The following is a 21,085-nucleotide window of genomic DNA, read 5'->3' on the forward strand; positions in this document are numbered from 1 at the left end:
AAGGGATAAAGAGTCTCTCTTGGGCCTCTTTTATTAGGGCACTAACCCCATCCATGAGGGTTTCACCCTATGATCTAATCTCTTCCCAAAGGCCCTGCCTCCTAATATCATCACCTTGGGGATTAGGATTTTAACATATAAATTTTGGGAACACACAACATTCAGACAAGAGTGTTTATATACCATTTATATTTCACACTTGTGTGTTTTATTAGCTTATATTTCATAATACTTTTGGTGGTCAACCTAAAGTCAACACATAAAGTTTCACTTAAACTAACAAGCTATTGTCTTTCACAATAAAATTTTTTTAGAGTTTCCTTATCTTGCAAATTTGTGTTTCTATTTGTTTTTTCTCTTTTTAGCCACAACATATTTTTGCTGTTAATTAGTTGGGTGAAGTATTTGGTTCCCCTCTACTCTTCCTATTGGGTATAGAATTTCTTTAGAAATTTACGCTGCTGCTCTAGACATTCACATAAAATACAAGTGAATGTGCCGTTGTTAGGTCAAACTGTATGGAATTTCCATTTTTGTTGTCAAAAAATGGCCACATATTAACAGTTTTATGATACTTTGATAACAGTTTCCAATAATTTGTTCATTATCATAACAATGTTACTCTTTACTATTTTTATAACTCAGTGAGGACAGCCAGTCCCTAAATGAACTAGTGAAGCAAAGAGCACACAGGGTCCTTGGTGAAAGATAGATTTGGGATTGAATTCTGCTTCTCCACTGCCAACATCGTGACCATGGGCAAGTTGCTGAGCTTTGTTGAGCTTCAGTGTCCTTGTTTGTAAAATAAAAATGATAATGCCTGCCTCTCAAGCTTGCTAAGAAGAATGCCCCTGGCTCCCAGAATAGTGCCAGAATGTTTTATTTGGTCTAAAATTACTGTCAGGCCGGATATGGTGGCTCAGGCCTGGCCATCATTTTAGGAAAGCTCAGGAGGGAGATTGTTTGAGTACAGGAGATTGAGACCAGCGTGAGCAACACAGCAAGACCCTGTTCCTTAAAAAAAAGTAAAAAATTATGTGTGTGTAGTGGTGTACAACTGTAATTCCAGCTACTAGGGAGGCGGAGGCAAGAGGATTGCTTGAGCCTAGGAATCTGAGGCTACAGTGAGCTGTGATCACATCACTGCACTCCATTCTGGGTGATGGAGCAAGACCCTGTCTCTAAAAATAAATACGTAAATAAAATAACTCTGTTGAGTCCATGAGTCTGGTACCAGACTGGAAGGGACAAATCTTTGAGTCTCCACCTTTTCTCTGGATAATCTATGCTTGTTGATGGCTTCTCCTATTGCCATGTGCTGCTGACTCATAAATTCAGATTTCTAGCCTCCGGTTATTTTCTCCCAGATCCAGGCTTGTATTTCTCCTGCTTTCTGTATGTCTTTTCCCGAATCTTCTACAGGCACTTTTCACTTAGCACACCTGAAATGATCTCATCCTTTCTGAACTTCCTGTCTGGAATTAAGCATTGTTTTCAGTCCCTACCCTTAGGGTGGAGACTGGGAGTCATCCTAAGCCCTCTCTTCCATGTCTGCCCTCACCTAAGTCCTATTGAGTCACCAAGTTCTGTTTTGTTTCTAAGTGACTGGGATTTGGTAAAAACGAGCTTAAGATCACCCCATATAATTTTTCATTGTGTGATAGATCTAGGTCATGTTCTTCTACTTCCTGGCTTCCCTTTCTCTAAACCATAGAACTGATATTATTAGACATTTTCTCATGAAGGCCCTCCTATCTCCATGATCTTTCTAGCTGCTCTTTGTATCTTTTCCAGCTTTGTTAAAGCCCATGTCTAGGACAGCCTCAAGTATCCAGTGTGGCTAGTGAACTGTGGTGAAGAGAGGGAGAAAATGCAGCGTCAGCGCTGGATGGGGACTCTACTGAACAAGAGATGTGTTATCCTAGATAGAAAGGGTTTGTTTTTTTTTTTCTAATTTTGAAATAGAAGTCTGTCTGATCAGAGAATTCTCCAAGTTGATATGTAAAGTTACTACATCCTAATTCAAGAGGATTACATAGTGCTGGCTTCAGCACCAGAAAGTGTTTCTGTTTTGCACAATTATCATTTGTCTTTGGAATTAATTCCAGTAGGCAGGAGAGAGTTTTAACTCCATGGCCTACAACACTGGCATTGTTACTCACACTAATGTTCACAATAGAACAAAGCAGCAACCTTTTTTCCCCTTGAGGATTTAAAAGACCTTTTTTCCCCTTGAGGATTTTCCCATGAGGAAGGTAGATAGGATGTTGGTAAGCTTGGGCTTGGGGTCAGTTAAATCTTCTGGGTTCAAATCTCAGTCCCACCACCCACTAGCTCTGTGCCCAGGGAAACTTGCCTAACCTTTCTTGGTCCTATTTTCTTCACAGTACCTTCCTTGTCAAGTATAGTGAGACTTAGACACAATGTGTGTAAAGCACCTAGCAGAGTGCCTAAGATACAGGAGGTGATCTGGAGTGGTTAGTGGAGACCTAGACTATTCAGAATGTAAGCAGAGGGCTAACTGGTGGTCAGCCTGCCTAGCCCTGGTTTTAGGAGACTTTCTGTTCCAATTCCGGACCTGTGGGATATTGGTGGTCAAGTAAGTCTTGTACTATAATCTAATCCAGCTGCCCTGCTTCCTCCTTAAATTAGACAGGAACAACTGTATCAACTGTAAAGAACTGGGGAGACTAGCAGTATCTCTGCTTGTCTTGGCCCATGTTTCACACCTCATTAAAGCCCCAGTTTCTTCTTACAACCTTTGCCTTTTCTCTAGCTCTCTGTGGTCATAACCCTCTCTGAATTCCTAAAGCAATAATGCTTTTTATCATGATTTACTATTTGTTCATATACTCTGAGGTTGTTTCACATGTGTAAGTCTGTCTCCTCAAGCAATTGGAAGCACCTCTGGCAAAAACTCTGCCTGTTGTATTCCCCAAGGAGCTGGCCCCTGTGTGAAACTGGGGACAGATGCAGTTTGACCTACTCTGCCTGTGTTCCCAGTCCCTCTTTCTACTCAGGGATGTCAGGAAGCTGTTTCTGGAGTCTGCCATTAGGCATTGCTCAAGGCCGTGTCCCATGATCCATCCAAACAGTGTTGTTGTCATTCTAGCTGCAATGTTTTGGGAGCTGTCCAGACAAGTAGTGATTATAAGACCAAGAGATTCTTGCAGTGTCCTGAATATAACACTAATCCAACATGCATTGATCTAATGCCTACACAGTGGCATGATTGTGCCATGATTGTGCAGGACATGTGTAGCTGAGCAAGATAATGGGGAGTCAGAGAAATTATAAAACCACCTAATTAGTACCAGTAATTACAAAGAGCTATGGGAAGGTAGATGAGGGTGCAGTTAATTCAGTCAGGGTTCAGGGTCTAAACAGGAAGTAAAATCTGACCTGAGCTTTGAGGAGTGACTGAGGATTTCAGCTGGGTATAGATAAGGGCATTTCTGAGTGTGGGTGCCCACCGTGTTAAGCAAGTGGAGTATAAGAGTATATATAAGGAGGCCTGGGTGCAATGGCTCACACCTGTAATCCCAGCACTTTGAGAGGTTGAGGCAGGCAGATCACTTGAGGTCAGGAGTTTGAGACCACCCTTGCCAACATGGCGAAATCCTGTCTCTACTAAAAATACAAAATTTAGCTGGGTGTGGTGGTGCACCCCTGTAATCCCAGCTACTCAGGAGGCTGAGGCATGGGAATCTCTTGAACCTGGGAGGCGGAGGTTGCAGTGAGCCTAGATAGCACCACTATACTCCAGCCTGGGCAACAGAGTGAGAATCTGTCTTAAAAAAAAAAAAAAAAAAAGAGTATATTTAAGGAGAATGAGGGTATAGAGAGTATGTGTTTAGGATGAGGCTCAGAGAGGAGGCTTGGATGGGATTTGGAAGGGCATGTAAAAAAATGGCTGTGTAAAATGAGTATTTATATATCAAATTTTGTTTTTCCTATGCTTCCTTTCTAATTTGGGGAAATGTTTTCATAGAAGGGATTTTAGGGCCAATGAATATTAAAATTCATAGTTAAAACACAATGTTGTCAAGGGAAATTCCATATTTTAAAATGTGCATTTACTTCTCTAATACCAATTCAGTTCACACAGTCTGTCGCATACACAGGTGTTAAAATGCGTATCTAGTTAACTTCACATTTTTCCCACAGGTATTGAATATGTAAGCAGACACAGGGGTAACTCTCAAGGAACAAAATTGCCTGAAGGCTTTTTCTCAGGTACAGGTAAAGCATTGCCTTGGAAATGATTACATGACTTAGCAATGAGGGGTTAGTATTTCTTTAGGCTGTCAGCTGTGATGTAGCCAGTAGCATCTGAGCTTGAATTGTCTCCATCACTGAGCTTCAGACATGTTTGGGCATGTCTGCTGAATGTCTGCCCTGTATCTGTGATGAGTTGGTGGTCTGTCCCATCAGTGTCTTGATACTAGAGTCAAAAGCGGTTCCTAGAGAGAATATATCCTAAGAAAGGTAGAGTCAGCCACAGTAAGCTCTGATCACCAGAGGGTGGAGTGATTCTGAGGTCAGTTTCCATGTGGGTCATGAGGAAGTGTCCTCTGTCAGCCATTCCCTGCACTCTGTCTGTCCTGAGTCCTAGAAAAGCTGTGGAGGGGTGAGTGGGCTGAATGTAAGAGCTCTTCCACTAAAGAATCTGTATGTCATTTGAGCACAAGACCACTGCTGCAGTAGCCCTCAGGAGAGTATATTGTATAAGAGGGAGAAAGGCATATTTCCCTCTATCCACAGATGCTTGAAATCAGAGGTTTCCAAACTGTTTTGATTCACATATTTATTTGTTAAAAAATGTCTGAGCTCTGTCATGTATTACTGTCTTACATATTTTACAAAACCTGTAGAAGTAAAAATCTTAAAGGCTAAATTAAAAATTAAACAGAAATTCTGATATTTTCATCACACCTCAAAGGTTTGCCTTGCATCCCCCTTTATGATGAGTCCCCCATCATGAAGACCCCTGCTCTAGAGCATTAGTGGGAGGGGCCTGGCAGTGCCCAGAAATAGCAGCTCTTCCTGGTAAAGATGCCCATGATGCAGTGAGTGTGCATACATGTGAAATTCATGCTGGAGCTTCATGAAATTCTACTTAGGGCCCTGTTTTCAGGGAGCTAAGACTCTGATAAGGGGGAGTAAAATAAAGATGCAGAGAAATGTAGTACATTACTAAAAATGTTACTCCATTTGAACCTCCAGGCTGGTGAGCCGTGGAGGAACTTGAGTTGTACAAAATTAAAAATCTTTCTGAGACAGTATGTTTGTATTGCATTTTAGAATTTACCAAGCACTTTCACTTGTAACTTTGCAACAACTCTGTGGGATATGAAGGATGGAAGTTGAGAATTTCTTTAAGCTAATTTGGTTACACTCAGATTTCAGCTTCATTTTGGAAATCATAGTAACCACCCAAAAAGTTTGGGGTGGTGATAGTTATTTCTTCTATAGGCTTGATACCAAGTTGTAATGAATTCAAGCCTTAGACCAAAATCTCACACACATAGAAATATTTATTAGACTAGCATTAATTAGCAAAGCAGGCACAAAATATTTCATACAGTCTGTTTGGTAGATTGATGAACTCTCAGCTCTATTTTGTTTTAGGTGCTCTAACTATACATTAAGTAAAAAAAAATAAAAGCTTTGCTCTATTTAGGATTCTGCATCCTTTGTATGTAAATCACAAATCCTTTTAAATCAATGGTTGGAGACAAGGACAGATTAGGGATTAAGTTTTAGGCAACATCACTCAAGGGTACAAAGTTGAGGCATCATAGAAGTCTGATCCCTTTTTCTTACACGTGTTTCTAAATTATTTTAGCTAACCCATATGTCTTGAATACCTTTAATTTCACCAGGTAAAACCCATTTCTAAACTTTCTAAATGGTAATGGTTTGCTAAATGGTAATGGTTATTGACTGAAGTAGGAGTGAGTCCATCCCCTTTCTGATGTAATATTACCTGACACACATACCCACTTTCAAACTGTACAATTCAGGCATTGCTTTAGCTGACTTTGCCTAGAAATGAAACTTAAATTAATTGTCACATATATCAAACCAATTGTAATGAAGTATTTAAAAATAAATTATAGAGCTTATAACATTGGATTATCATTTTACAGACACTGAAGCTTATGATCTATGATTTGCCTAAAGTTTTTCAACTTGTGAGTAGGGATAAGACACTGAACCCAAATGTAAATGACTCTCAATTCCATGCTGTCTTTGTAATACCAATGCCCCTGACTATATGGCCACTTCCAATGCTGACCTCTTGGGATCGAGGCACTCTGCCCCTTGGCCACTTTTTTAAAAGTCTAAAGTTTAATTAATAGTAATAGTCCAATGTTAAAAAGTAAGGAATCTGTGTCTTCTGTTGACGTGATTCCTCCTGTAACTCTTCCTGAGAGGAGGAAAGACAGTATCTATCAGATTTATGAGGCTTTGCTTAAATTTTCCAAGGGTACCTTCAATTGCTTTAGTTCTTGTAACTCTTTTCCTCAAGGAAATTGGGATACATTTTCTAGGCCTTGAGGGACATCTGTGTGTAGCCACATGGACCCTGAAGGCCATGACCCAAAGGCAGGGGCTGCTGTGGATAGTGAGATAGAGATGAAGTGCTGGGCAGGTCAAGAACCTGGAAGACACAGCTGGGTGGGACCATGCCAGGAGCAAAAGTGAGAAGTTCAAGGTGGGCCAGACCAGAAATATGCTAGACAGGTACCACGGGATTTTAGAGGTTCCAGCCTATGGCAGGGATCACCTGACCTTGCCCAGAAGAATGTAGGTTTTAGGATAAAGCAAGAATAACCAACGTAAAATTAGCACATTTTAAGATACGGAGCGCAAAAAGCTGTAATCCCAAACTGAGAATGTTTAGTAAGAAGAATGCGGATACTGAAGAACTCAAAAGACTTTTGTTTGAATTGGGTACTTCTTTTCAGGGTTTCGCTCTTGTTGCCCAGGCTAAAGTGCAATGGCGCAGTCTCGGCCCACTGCAACCTCCGCCTCCTGAGTTCAAGTGATTCTCCTGCCTCAGCCTCCTGAGTAGCTGGGATTACAGGCATGTGCCACCACGCATGCTAATTTTGTATTTTTAGTAGAGATGGAGTTTCACCATGTTGGTCAGGCTGGTCTTGAACTCCTGATCTCAAGTGATCCACCTGCCTTGGCCCCCTAAAGTGCTGGGATTACAGGCATGAGCCACCGTGCCCAGCCCCATCATGTTTCTTTTGCAATGCTTTTGCCCTGGACCCTCTAGGCTTCTGATACCTGCTAAACCAGAGTGCTTTTTCCACATTGCTCCCCTCCCAACACTCTGCAGGGCCCAGATAACTCCCTGAGAGGTGCAAGTGGCCCTAAATTTTTTCTTATTCCTATTCTTGTGTCCTGAGGCCAGCCTTTCAGTCCCAGGGTCCTCTTCACAGATCTCTCAGGACTCCCATCTGATTCCTATGCCATGGGATTCCCGGCAGCCACTCTAACCAGACAGAGTGCTTGAAGTAGAGGCACCATTTAAATCAGCCTCTTAGGACGTTTGTTACTGGTATATAATTCATAAGGGACTCTCCAGTACCTATTACTCAATAAGAACAATGACATTGATGTTTGACATGCAGGATTTGTTTAAAGGGGCTTTTTATAGATCTGTAGGGCAATGGCCATTTCCAAAGCAATGACAGTGCAGTATTTCAAAACAAAAGCTATTTTGGACAGGAATTCAAAACTGGACTCTATAGATCCAAAGTGAGTTTGACTGGTGTATAGGAGTTTTTTTCTTTTTAGTGCCTTTCAAAACATTTCATTTAAACTTAAAAACTAGAAGATCACAGGAGATGTTTTCCACAAAGCTCTTTGGATTTCATTGTTCTGCATAGATGCTTGGAAAGCAGGGAAAATGTTTTATGGTGAAAGAATGCAGACTTCTGGCCCAGAGGATGGAGAGTGGTTATTTCTTGGCTTTATGTGGTCCTGAGCCTCAGAAATATAGAAAGAAATACAGAAATATCTGTGGACATGTTAGGGTTTGATGCAATGAGTAATGGGATACAATTACGGATTAGCAGTTGGAAATTTGAAATTTATTACAAATGTACGTAAAAAGAATAACAACTATGATGGATTCTTTCATTTATTGAGTGATTACTATGTGTCAGGCTCTGTGTTAGGAAGTGCTTGATATACACTAACTCGAAGCTTCAACAAACTTCAAGGGTAGTTGAAGGAACACACTAATGCCCAGATCTTGGTGCTATACACCATTCATCAATAAAAGGAATCAGGGCTCCTTGGAGTAATGGCTAATACTAGGGGCAGGGAAAAATTTTAGATGAACATGAGCAAGTATCATGTAGTTCAAGAGTATAAGGAAATGTTCAAAAAACAAAAGGGTGGAGCTGTCAGAGAGACATAGGAGCCAAGCTGAAAGAGCTTCTACTAGCCAAACCTAATAAATAATGTAGTATTGAGTTAAAATATAAAATAAATATAAGGCTGGGCATGGTGGCTCACCCCTGTAATCCCAGCACTTTGGGAGGCCGAGGCGGGCAGATCACAAGGTCAGGAAATTGAGACCATCCTGGCTAACACGGTGAAACCCCGTCTGTACGAAAAAAATACGAAAAATTAGCCGGGCGTGGTGGTGGGCACTTGTAGTCTCAGCTACTCCAGAGGTTGAGGCAGGAGAATGGCGTGAACCCGGGTGGTGGAGTGTGCAGTGAGTCGAGATCGTGCCACTGCACTCTAGCCTGGGCGACAGAGCAAGACTCTGTCTCAAAAAAAAAAAATAATAATAATAATAATAATAAATAAATAAATAAAATAAATCAGTGTATACTAATATAAATGAATGATTGAATAAATAGATAAACAGGAGAAGAGACAGATCTTTCTTACAGAAACTTCCAAATAATATACATAGATACTCCCATTTCTTGGAGGAAGAGTTTAACCCACTCCTGGGGGTGGGCTAGACTTAGTGACTTGCTCTCAGAAAACAGGATATGAAAGTGAACAATAGTAACTTCACAGTGGTGAAAGCTAGTAAGTATAACCTTAACCAAGTGATGAAGGTTGATGTCACCATTGATGTTGTGTGGATATTGCATACCCCTAATGTGATGTGGTGAGAAGAGTACTACTTCATCTCTACGGTATTCTTCTCAAATATCCATAATCCATTTTAATCATCAGAAAAATATCAGATAAACCCAGACTGGGGACATTCTAGGGGTACTTGGCCTGTATTCCTCCAGACTATCAAGGTCATGAGAAGCAAGGAAAGCCTAAAAGGCTATTATAGACTAGAGGAGACTAAGGACATATGACAACTAAATGTGGTGTGGTACTCAAGATTAGGTCCTGGGACTGCAAGAGGACATTAATGAAAAAACTGGTGAATACAAATAAAATCTGGAGTTTAATTAATAGTTTGGTACTAAGATCAGTTTTATACTTTTTACATATGTACCTTGGTAACATGAGATGTTAACAATGGAGGAAACAGGGTGAGAGGTATGGGAACTCTTTGTACTATCTTTGCAGCTTTTCTCTAAATATAAAATATAAAATTATAACAAAATAAAAAATGTATTAAGTGAATAAGTATATAAATAAATATACATATAAATAGTTGAAGATTTAACAGGGTAATACAGATTTATTTTCTAAAAATCAGCAGATGGTAGGATGAAAAGTAGAAATTTCCTTCTCTGAGTAGGAACTCCAAGCCTACCCCATTCTAATAGCACAGGTAAATAGCTTAACAATTTGGCATATGTTTTCCCAGATGTTTTCTTTGATGTATAGGTACATATTTTAAATATGGAACTCTGCTTTTCATTCTGTCCTATGGCTTATTTTTTTGTCTACTAAACCCTGAATCTTGGACTTGGTTTTGAGACAGAATATAGTAATCTTCCAGATGATTTTTAAATGTTTGTGAGAGAGTATTGCTTCCACAAAGGTATTAAATTGTTGAGTCTACATCTTACTTTATTTTTAAGCATTTTAGATACGTATCTTTTTTTTTTTTTTTTTTTTTTTTTTTTTTTTTTTTTTTTTTGAGACGGAGTCTCGCTTTGTGGCCCAGGCTGGAGTGCAGTGGCTCCATCTCGGCTCACTGCAAGCTCCGCCTCCCGGGTTCACGCCATTCTCCTGCCTCAGCCTCCGGAGTAGCTGGGACTACAGGCGCCTGCCACCGGCGCCCGGCTAATTTTTTGTATTTTTAGTAGAGACGGGGTTTTACCATGTTAGCCAGGCTGGTCTCGATCTCCTGACCCTGTGATCCGCCCGCCTCAGCCTCCGAAAGTGCTGGGATTACAGGCATGAGCCCCCACGCCCGGCCTAGATGTATATCTTATAGACATTAGTTTTTCATTTCTTCTAACCTAGACGTCTAAAATCATTTAGATGTTCCTAAATTTTTGTTATATTAGTCAAAATTATTACCTGGGCCAGGCATGGTGGCTCATGCCTGTAATCCCAGCACTTTGGGAGGCTGAGGCAGGTGGATCACCTGAAGTTGAAAGTTCAAGACCATCCTGGTCAACATGGTGAAAGCCAATACAAAATCAGCCAGGTGTGGTGGCACACACCAGTAGTCCCAGCTATTCAGGAGGCTGAGGCAGGAGAATCTCTTGAACCCTGGAGGCAGAGGCTGCAGTGAGTTGAGATCACACCACTGCACAGCCTGGATGAGACAGAGCAAGACTTCATCTCAAAAGAAAAAAAAAAAAAAATTATTACCTGCTCTGCTCTAAAAATTTGGAATGATAGATTTTTAGTAAATATTAAGAAAAGAAATGTATTAAACTTTAAATAAATAGAATTATGAAAGATGTTGCTAGTTGATCATAACTTTGTTGGTGAATGCTAGCTAGCTGAAGTTGTGATAGAAATTGAATATATATGTGTGTGACTGTGTGTGTGTATATACATACACAATTATATCTATAAAATTTAAAAGCATTCATTTGCTACTGGCTCAGACAGTATAAGAATGTTAACCACTGATTATCTGATCTCTGATCCAAATAAATTACTAATCTAATAATTATAGGTTTTCTTTATTTTTCATTTCTCCTTGTAACAGGCAGGGCTGTGATTTGAGCTTGGGTTTGTCTCCAGTACTCCCACATCCGCTGGGTAGCCCTGATATGGAAGCTATAGAGAGTTCCACAGCTGTGGGCACTGCTTTTGTGTAGTCTTGGGAGACCGTCTGTGTGTGTGTGTGTGTGTGTGTGTGTGTGTGTGTGTGTGTGTGTGTGTGTGAGTGTGTGTGAGAAGGGGCGTGTATCTAGGGCCTTTCTCCTCTCATAGCCAGTTCTCTCTCATTCCTAGCCCAGATTTGTAATGGTCCTTCATTCGTTAGCTTCACTGTACCTTTCCCAATCTCCCATTTCTTTTTTTTCAGTTTTATTTTATTTTTAATTGATACAATAATTATACATATTTGTGGGGTACAGTGTGATGTTTCTGTACAAGTATGTATTGTGTACTGTTCGAATCAGGGTATTTAACGCATCCATCATCTCAAACGTTTATCATTTCCTTGTGGTGAGAACATTCAAAATCCTTTCTTGTTATTGTGAAATATACAAGATTGTTAACTATAATCACTGTACGGTGCAATAGAATACCAGAACTTATTCCTTTTATGTAACTGTGATTTTACACCCCTTGACCAATCTCTTTCCATCTCTCCCTCCCTCTCTCTGTCCTCAGCTTTTGGTAATCACCATTCTATGCTCTACTTCTATGAGATCAGCTTTCTTAGATTCCACAAATGAGTGCAATCATGTTGTATCTGTCTTTATGAGTTTGTCTTACTTCACTTAACAATGCCCTCCAGTTTTATCTATGTTGCTGCAAATGACAAGATTTCATTTTTTAGTGGCTGAATAATATTCCGTTGCGTACGTATACCACATTTCATTATTCGTCCACTGATGACACTTAGGTTGATTCCATATCTTGGCTATTGTGAACGGTGGAGCAATAAATGTGGGAGTGCAGATGTCTGTTTGACATAGTGATTTCATTTCCTTTGGATGAATACCCAGTAGTGGAATTGCTGGAATGGTAGTTCTGTTTTTAAGTTTTTGAGGATCTTCCATACTGTTTTCCATAATAGCTGTACTAATTTACTTTTCTACCAACAATGCATCAGGGTTTCCTTTCTCCACGTTCATACCAGCATATTTTTTTTGTCTTTTTGATAATAGCCATTGTAGTTGGGGTGCCAGCCTCCCATTTCTCCACCAGTGGCTGGCACGTCCCTATAGAGAACAGTGAAGCTAAGTGATAGGAATCCCTTCCATGTTCCTACCTCCTTGGTACAAACCTGCAAGTTGGCACACCCTTCTTTACCTCCTTTCTTTGGGTTTTATAGAAAGAGGAAAAATTTTGTTAAAAGTATGGATTTTTGACCAGGCATGGTGGCTCACACCTGTAATCCCAGCACTTTGGGAGGCCGAGGCGGGTGGATTACCTGAGATCAGAAGTTCGAAACCAGCCTGGTCAACGTGGTAAAATCCTGTCTCTACTAAACATAAAAAATTAGCTGAACATTAGTGCCACACATCTGTAATCCCAGCTACTCAGGAGGCTGAGGCAGGAGAATTGCTTGAGCCCGGGAGATGGAGGTTGCAGTGAGCCGAGATCGTGCCACTGCACTCTAGCCTGGTGGACAGAGCAAGACTGTCTCAAAAAAAAAAAAAAAGTATGGATTTTTATAGGGAAAGGTACCTGTTCCCTGCACTGCCATTACAGCTGTGTGACCTTGGACAATTTACTTAAATCTTGCTACCCCATTCTGTGAAATGGGGATAATTATACTACCTACTGGTGGTATTAAAAGATAATGCTGATGAAGTCTATTTAGCGTGGTGTCTGGCACAGTAAGTGCCTGGCATGATAAGTGACAATGGTAATTTCTTTCTATTCAAATTCAACCCACCTTCCAGGGCTTATCCATATCTTAAACTTATCCTATTGCTCTGGCTCTTTCCTCTATCTATAAGTATGCTCAAATCTTTCTTTCAACCCTCCCTTGATCTCGCATTCCTTTCTGTTACTCCGTTTTTCTTTCTCATAATCAAGCTTTTTGACAGAGTGGGATACTCTGCCTCACTTTAAGTCAGCTCGTAAACTAAAGCAATCCAGATTTCATGCCCCCTTACACTGAAACTGCTGTCATAAGGTTGCCAGTAGGACCTCCTGAAGTGGACATGTGCTTCTGTTTGCCTAGTGTCCTTTCGCCTTCTGACATCATGCCATCCCGGGGAGCTGCCCTTCTCTGTGGATCTTGGTGTAACTGTCAGTTCAGGTGCCTGCTTTCTCCCAGCCCAGGGGTGGACATACGACCCTGAGTCAGGCCAAGCAGACAAGTCAGGGGAATGACAGATGGTGACGTTTCCTGCTTGCTACCCTAGTCCTCCTGGACATCCTCATTTCCTGTCCTTTCTATGGGCTAATTCTTTGATTTTTTCCCTGGAGTCTGTGATCTACCTCATATTCCTTCAATACATTTCTTTTTACGTACCTTAGATGGCTGTGTTGCTTATAGCAGAAGGACTCTAACTGATACAAGCTATAATTTGTAAATTAAAGGGAAACATTTCAATACTTATATAATTTATTTTCTGATACTATAGACTGTCATCCTTGAAATTTTCTGTTCTTGTATGTAAATCCTGCAATGATGCAGTGTTTTGGTTCTTCTCTTCTCTTACCTGTCTACCTCATTATTCTTAGTCCCCCCCTGCTCCAAGCCCCACTACATAATGTTTGTTCCCTAAGTTTTCTCTCTTCGTTTTGTTCTCATGCTATCCCAGGTGTTCTTGAATTGTGCCACAGACCCTCCGGCAGGGGGGGTAGGCCTCTGAATCCCAGTGTTTCTAAATGTTTTGAATGAAATGCATGGAATTACAAAAAACTCAAAATATGCTGAAATGTAATTACAAAAATATTTCTAAAAATTGTGATGTAGTAATATGTGTGCTATTTTATTAACACAGTAGACAAGATCTAACAACTACTATAATTTTGAACCAATAATGAGTATAAATGCTATTTCAAGATATCTTTAATAACTTTAATGTGATATGAAAATATCTGAGATTTCTGTCGGTGATCACAGATATTGTGATTTCTTTTCTTTTCTTTTTTTTTTTGAAACAAGTTCTTCCTCTGTCCCCTAGGCTGGAGTGCAGTGATGTGATCACAGCTTACTGCAGCCTCGAACTCCTGGACTCAAGTGATCCTCCTACCTCAACCTCCCAAGTAGTTGCGATTACAGGTGCCTGCCAGCACACCCGGCTAATTTTTATATATATTTTTTGTAGAGATGGGGTTTTACCATGTTGCCCAGGCTGGTCTCAAACTCAGGGCTCAAGTGATCCTCCTGCCTCAGCCTCAAAAGTGCTGGGATTACAGCTGTGAGCCACCATACCTGGCAGGTATTGTGATTTAATCACAAGTACTGCTGATACTTCTTTAACTTGTTTCCTATATTTATAAATGAGAGAAATTTTAGTTCATGAAAACAAGAACATATTTTTTTCCCATTTATGTTCTCAGACTTCCTGAATTCTATCCACAGAATCCTCAGAAGTCCTAGGACTCTACGTGAAGAATCTCTGCCTAAGTCCCATCCTTAGGGTTTCTCATCCATACCAGGGCTTGCTCCTACTATCCATGTCTTGAGGACTCACAGGTTTATATCCTGAGCCTGGACATCTATATACAGAGACCTTCCTCTGTTTGTCTCATAGGCATCTCCCCCTCTACATGTCTACACCTGAATTTCCTTCTTATACCTCTTCGTCCTAGGGGTTTCTCATCTCTCATCTGCTCTGTGGTTAACTTCCAGTATTGTTCCCTTCAGTACTCCCTTAACACTGCTGCCAGAATAATTATAAAAAGCTGGTATGTTCTAAAATCTGAGTGTATCATTTCCTTACATAAGATTCTTCAATGACTCTCCTTTGCCTACAGGTTGCAATTCAAAGTTCATTGTATGTCATGAAAAGCCCTCCACAGGCAATGTGATGGGTTCTATCTCTTGCCTTTTTACTCTCTCCATACTCCCTATACTCTATACCTTCTGCTTGCACAACTTGCTTTAGCCATTTAAACATAGTTGAACTTTCTGAATGTCCCTTGATTTTTCATTCCCTAAACCTTTGCACAGGCTATTGTATCCGCTAGCCTTGCTCACTTGCTAATTTGTACTCATCTATCAAGATGGCCCAAGTGCTATCTCCTAGGGAAACTTCTTTGATGCCTCACATATAGTTGACACTCCTTCTTCATTCCCATGCTTGAACTGGACATACGCCTCTAGTAAAGTTCATATTACAGTGAATTACAATCATGTATTCGTATATTTCTCTTTGTCACTAAAGTGTAAAATTCTTGAGGAAAAGGACCATATTCTGTTTATTTATGTGTTTCTAGTTTTTAGCATAATAGGAACTCTTACCATATATAGTCGTTGTTCCCAATAAATATTTTTTGACATATTTAGTGTTACAAAAAAAATCACTATCGCATCGTTCACACAGAGAGTGCATTTGTTTTAGGGATGAGAGAAAATTAATGAGTCTCTTGCATTCTAAATTTAGGACAAAATTTTAGCCTTACTGTGTAACATAATTGGACCTCTTTAGTGGAGAAACTAGGTCAAGGAACTGTTGCTATGCAGGCAAAATGAAAATGTAGACATCTTAAAAGCTGGTATGAGTTTCTATATATAAAAGCTCAGCCAACCATGTCTGTTTTAAGGTTGTCGTTTAGTTAGATACATTATTATTTTGTATGATATTGTTCTTTTCTCCCATATCACATCTGTAAATGTTTATCTGAATGGAGGTTAGATTTACTGCAAGTGAAAACTCTTAGAGAAATAGCCAAAAAAGTCAGGAATATTTGCAAGTCTTTACTATGGACTGATGTGTAAAAATTTAGAGACAGAATTACTGAACAGAAGATAATCTTACAGCATACAGTCAAATCATGGCTGCTACTAACCCATGTGGCACCTTTATGAAAATTAGAAAAAGACATTCCTTTCTCGAAACACCTTACATCCACCTTTAGGAAATTGTCATAATACATTGACTTAATTGGAATAGGGTACTTTCAACTGCCATCTTCTGGAAAGTCACACTAATAAATATGCTAATCGGTGTTATCTGTGATGTGAAGGACATCCGTGTGTAATGCACAATCTGCATTGTAGCATATATGGCTGCTTTAGCCAGGGGATGAGCATTCTCTCCTCATATGTGGTTTTGCTACCAGTTATTTATTGTTCAAATGATAATGAAGGTTTTCAGATGAAAAAGAAAAAATACCAGCTGCACTGTACTGAGAGGAAAAAGAAGCTAACTTTCAGCACATCCAAGTGACTCCGAAACCACATCCAGACCATTGTGTCCTACAGAATTGAAAGAGGGCATCAAAGAGCACCATGGTTGTTGCTTACCTGGCTTGAAAAGTATTAAAGCCTTAAGGGTTCTGAAACATCACGTGCATTAGCTATGGCTCCACAGAGGGTACACCTTCAGCTCTCAACTTCCTATTCTGGAACTCTGGAACTCTGTATTTCCAATTACACATGTTAGGACTGTGGTAAAGCACCAAAAGTTGTGGCTAGAATTTGGGCTTTGACACTTCTTATACTTGCTTAGTTCAGAACTTGGAATCCCTGTTCTTGTGCAAATCCTGTGGTTGATGCTCAACGTATGAAGCCAAAAAACTGTTCTCTGCATAAAAATGAACTCTTGCTTATTTTCTTATAAAGAATAAAGTTTTAGATCTGAAGGAATTTGGATATACTTTGTTTCCCCTGTTTTTCCCGCTCTCTTTTTGGTTTCTGACCTGTGTTGAGTAGAGGGTTAGGTATGCAGTGAGCCAGAGCAGTTGACTCTAGGTGTATTCTGATTTTTAGCCTCTGAAGAGGACTGTCATAACAGGATAGCCATGATTCCAGTAACACTGGGAGGTGGATGAAACATTCTGAGGATAGGTGCAGGTTGTAGATGGGCTTGCTTACTTTGGAGCTAGGGTGGTGGGTGGGGTTCCTCAGGGGATAGTGAGAAGGGAGGGAAAACGATGAGATGTGAGTCAGATTAAAAGATGCCTGCGGCTGGGCGTGGTGGCTCACACCTGTCTTCCCAGCACTTTGGGAGGCCTAGGCGGGTGGATCACAAGGTCAGGAGATCGAGACCATCCTGGCGAACATGGTGAAACCCCGTCTCTACTGAAAATACAAAAAACGGGCATGGTGGCAGGCACCTGTAGTCCCAGCTTCTAGGGAGGCTGAGGCAGGAGAATGGCATTAACCCAGGAGGCGGCGGAGCAGCTTGCAGTGAGCGGAGATCCCACCACTGCACTCCCAGCCTGGGCAACAGAGTGAGACTCCGTCTCAAAAAAGTAAAAGAAAAGATGCCTGCATCAGCATGAGAAGCCTACTGCTAAGGATCAATCATCATACAGGATGTATTTTCAATATTAAGCAGATATAGTAGAGATTTGGATCATTGTTGGACTGATTGGCCTTAGAACTCTGGTAAAACGCTGCATCAGAGCACAGTAGACACCTGCTGAGGTCCCAGGTGCAGAGGAGGTCTGGAGAAATGAGCATCTGGCAGGCTGGTCCCAAAGCCAGGGTTGGCTCAGGGACTGACCTTTATTAGGCTTGCTTCCATGACAAAAACTCAGCTAACCCTCATTGGATTCTAAGTGCTGCGTGGGATTAAAAAGGCCCTTGCCTCTGGAGAGTTGCCAAAAAGAGAGACGCATAACAACTCTAAAATAAAATAGGATGAACAGAGTGTTACAGTAGAGTTTTTGTACAGAAAAAAATGGGGAAGTACAGGATAAAGAGCAATTTATTCTTCTGACAGGAGCCTTCTCCAAAAAGTTGGTCTTTAAAAATGAACATTTTCCTATTTGTTTTTGATTTTTGAAGAAAAACATGCTCAGTTTAAAAACAATTCTTAAATAGAAATGTAAAATATGTACAAAAAGCAGAAAAAAGAAAAGTCATATTTTAAAAAACTTTTTATTTTAAAATAATTTTATTTATGAAAGAATTATAAAACTAATAAAGAATGCTCTCATATGTACCCTTCACCCATCTTCCTTTAATGTTGACATCAGATATAATTATGGTAGATTTATCAAAACTAAGAAATTAATATTAATATATCACTATTAACTAAACTACTACATAGACTTTTTTTTTTCATTAATATCCTCTTTTCTATTCCAGTGCCCAATCCAGGGTCCTACATTGGATTTAGTCATCCTGTGTCCTCAGTTTCTTCAAGTTTATTGCAATTTGTCTGTCTTTCCTTGTCTTTTATGACCTTCACACTTTTGAAGACTAATGGTCAGGTATTTTGTAAAATGTCCCTCAATTTGAGTCTGTCTTGTGTTTCCTCCTGAATAGGCTGAGGTTATCAGTTTTCAGGAGAGTACCACGAAAGTGATGTACCTTTCTCATCACATCAGATTGGAGGGCTTATAATAGCCATACAACAGATTACTGGTGATTTTAACCTTGATCACACGGTTAATATGGTATTTGTCATTAAAATTCTTATTTTTCCCTTTCTATGATCTGTCCATTAGAAGCAAGTCACTAAGTTTAGTCACACTCAAGGGAAGAGAAATTGAGTTCTACCTCTTGGAGGGAGTTCTATCAAAGAATCTGGATTCCTGTTAAAAGCACCATAGTCATTAGTAAATCTGGTGGGAGATATTTTGAGGCTATGCAGTTATCCTCTTTTTCTTTTTTCTTTTCTGTTTTTTTTTTTTTTTTTGAGACCGAGTCTTGCTCTGTCGCCCAAGCCAGAGTGCAGTGGTGTAATCTTGGCTCATTGCAACCTGCGCCTCCTGGGTTCAAGCAATTCTCCTGCCTCAGCCTCCTGAGTAGCTGGGATTACAGTTGCCCGCAACCACATCCAGCTAATTTTTGTATTTTTAGTAAAGATGGGGTTTCACTACGTTGGCCAGGCTGGTCTTAAACTTCTGACCTCAGGTGATCCGCCCGCCTCAGCCTCTCAAAGTGCTGGGATTATAGGCATGAGCCACTGTGCCTGGCCTATCCTCTTTTTCCTAAAAATTTTACCCATTGATTGTAGCATTCATCAATAGAGCTTGCCTGTAGCAATCAATAGATTTTGCCTGTAGCAAATATTGGTGATTTTCTATTTCCCACATTCCCGTACATTTATTTATTGAAATTTTTCTGTAAGGAACTTTTTTACTCCTGCATTTATTTATTCAATCATTTATATCAGCATAGACTCATGGATATTTATTTTATTCTTGAATTATAATCCAATACTATGGTTATTTATTTTTTAATACATTGCTCAAATTGTTCCAGTTTTGGCCATTGAGTGTGTGTGCATGTGTGCACGTGCATTTTTTGAGAAGTGGTTTTGCCCTTTTGCCCAGGCTGGAGTGCAGTGGCATGATCACAGCTCACTGTAGCCTCAAGCTCCTGGGCTCAAGCGATCCTCCCACCCCAGCCTCCTGTGTAGCTAGGACCATAAGCACATGCCACCATGCCCAGCTAATTAAAAAAATTTTTTTTGTAGAGATAGGGGTCTCACTATATTGCCCTGGCTACTCTTTAACTCCTGGGCTCAAGTGGTCCTTTTGCCTCAGCCTCCCAAAGTGCTGGGATTACAGGTGTGAGCCACTGCACAAGGCCTGAATATATATATTTGAGAAGCTTTGGAAGGTCGTCTTAGACTGAAGGGGTGGAACCTAGTGAGATCAAGGAATCAGTGTCAGGCTCTGCTATAAATGGCATAGGATGAGGGGGATGCAGAGGGTAGGGGGTAGTGAAAAACAGAGTTCAGGAGGCCAGTGCTGGAAAGGAGGCAGCAAACAGGGAAGTTGGTAGCTGTTACAAAGCACAGTAAGTAGTGAATCAGGGGATCATTAAAGGGAGGCCATCTAGTTTTTTGTTTTGGGTTTTGCTAAGTATGATATGAGGGAGTAATTAGCTTTATTCATTGCCTCTGAAATCTTTCTCCTTCCTGTAGGGGATATTTCTACCTGCAGTTATGATTAGGATTGAATTTGTATTGGTTTTTATTAAAGTTGCTTTGCACATTATAAGGCTCAATCCCAACAGAGACCAGAGCTCACTTGGGCTACAGGAAAAATAATTTGATTTCTGTGTGTTCATTTATTATCAGTAGATTGCTCTTTCCCATTCATTGAGGATCAGTGGGGTGTTGCTCTCCTTCAGTGCTTAAAAAGGGCTCGCTTCCTGTTGTGCAGGCTTATTGTTGAATTGCATGCCAGATGTGGGGGCTCTGCTGCTGAGTGAGTGCAGGAACTTGGGCAAGTCTTTTCTCTGAGTTTTTTTTTTTTTTTCTTCAGCATTGAAATAGAAATAATTTGCCTACCTCTCAGGTTTGTTGTAAGAAATGAATAAAATGACTGATTTAAAACAATTACCTAGCACAGTGCTTGGCCTATTGTAGGTATTCAGTAAATGCTGTGAGAATCAGACTAGAACTGAGAAGGTCCTTGAAGGATTGTCTAGTCTTTCCTTCTACCTGTGAACCAGTGAGTGGCCCCAGCCTTCAGGTTAAATGTTTTATATTTTCTTTTTGCATAGTTCCAGGCGTGAAGACTCCACAACCATCTTCAGGTGTGGTAAAAGCATTTATTAAGAACCTCCTATATGTCAGTACTACATGACTTGTGTGCGTTACAAAGATAAATAAAGTGTATCATGGGTACCAGTAAGTTTACAGTACTGTTAAGGTACACAGGTGCATAGACAGAATTAAAATGCAGCACATTAATACAAAGTAATGTGGGTAAAATATGGCAAATGAACTCTGTCAGACTCAGGAAAAGCTTCAGAGAGAAGGCAACATTTGAGCTGGACTCTTATCCCAAATAGTAGTTTTCCAGGAAAAGATGTGTGTGTGCATGCATGTGCTTATGCTGGTTTGTATGTTTGAGGAGGAGAGGGAATAGACTAGTGTTAGTGGGGTTCAAGGTAGGATGAAGA

At 40.3% G+C, this 21,085-nt stretch overlaps 1 protein-coding gene across 4 annotated transcripts in view; it reads left to right on the plus strand.

The window, feature by feature from the left end:
- AKAP6 (A-kinase anchoring protein 6) overlaps nucleotides 1–21,085 on the plus strand; it is a 527,913-nt gene that overhangs the window by 11,410 nt on the left and 495,418 nt on the right. The window lies entirely within an intron of this gene.

Source organism: Macaca fascicularis, chromosome 7 (genome assembly GCF_037993035.2).
Source record: "Macaca fascicularis isolate 582-1 chromosome 7, T2T-MFA8v1.1".
NCBI classification, from domain to species: domain Eukaryota; kingdom Metazoa; phylum Chordata; class Mammalia; order Primates; family Cercopithecidae; genus Macaca; species Macaca fascicularis.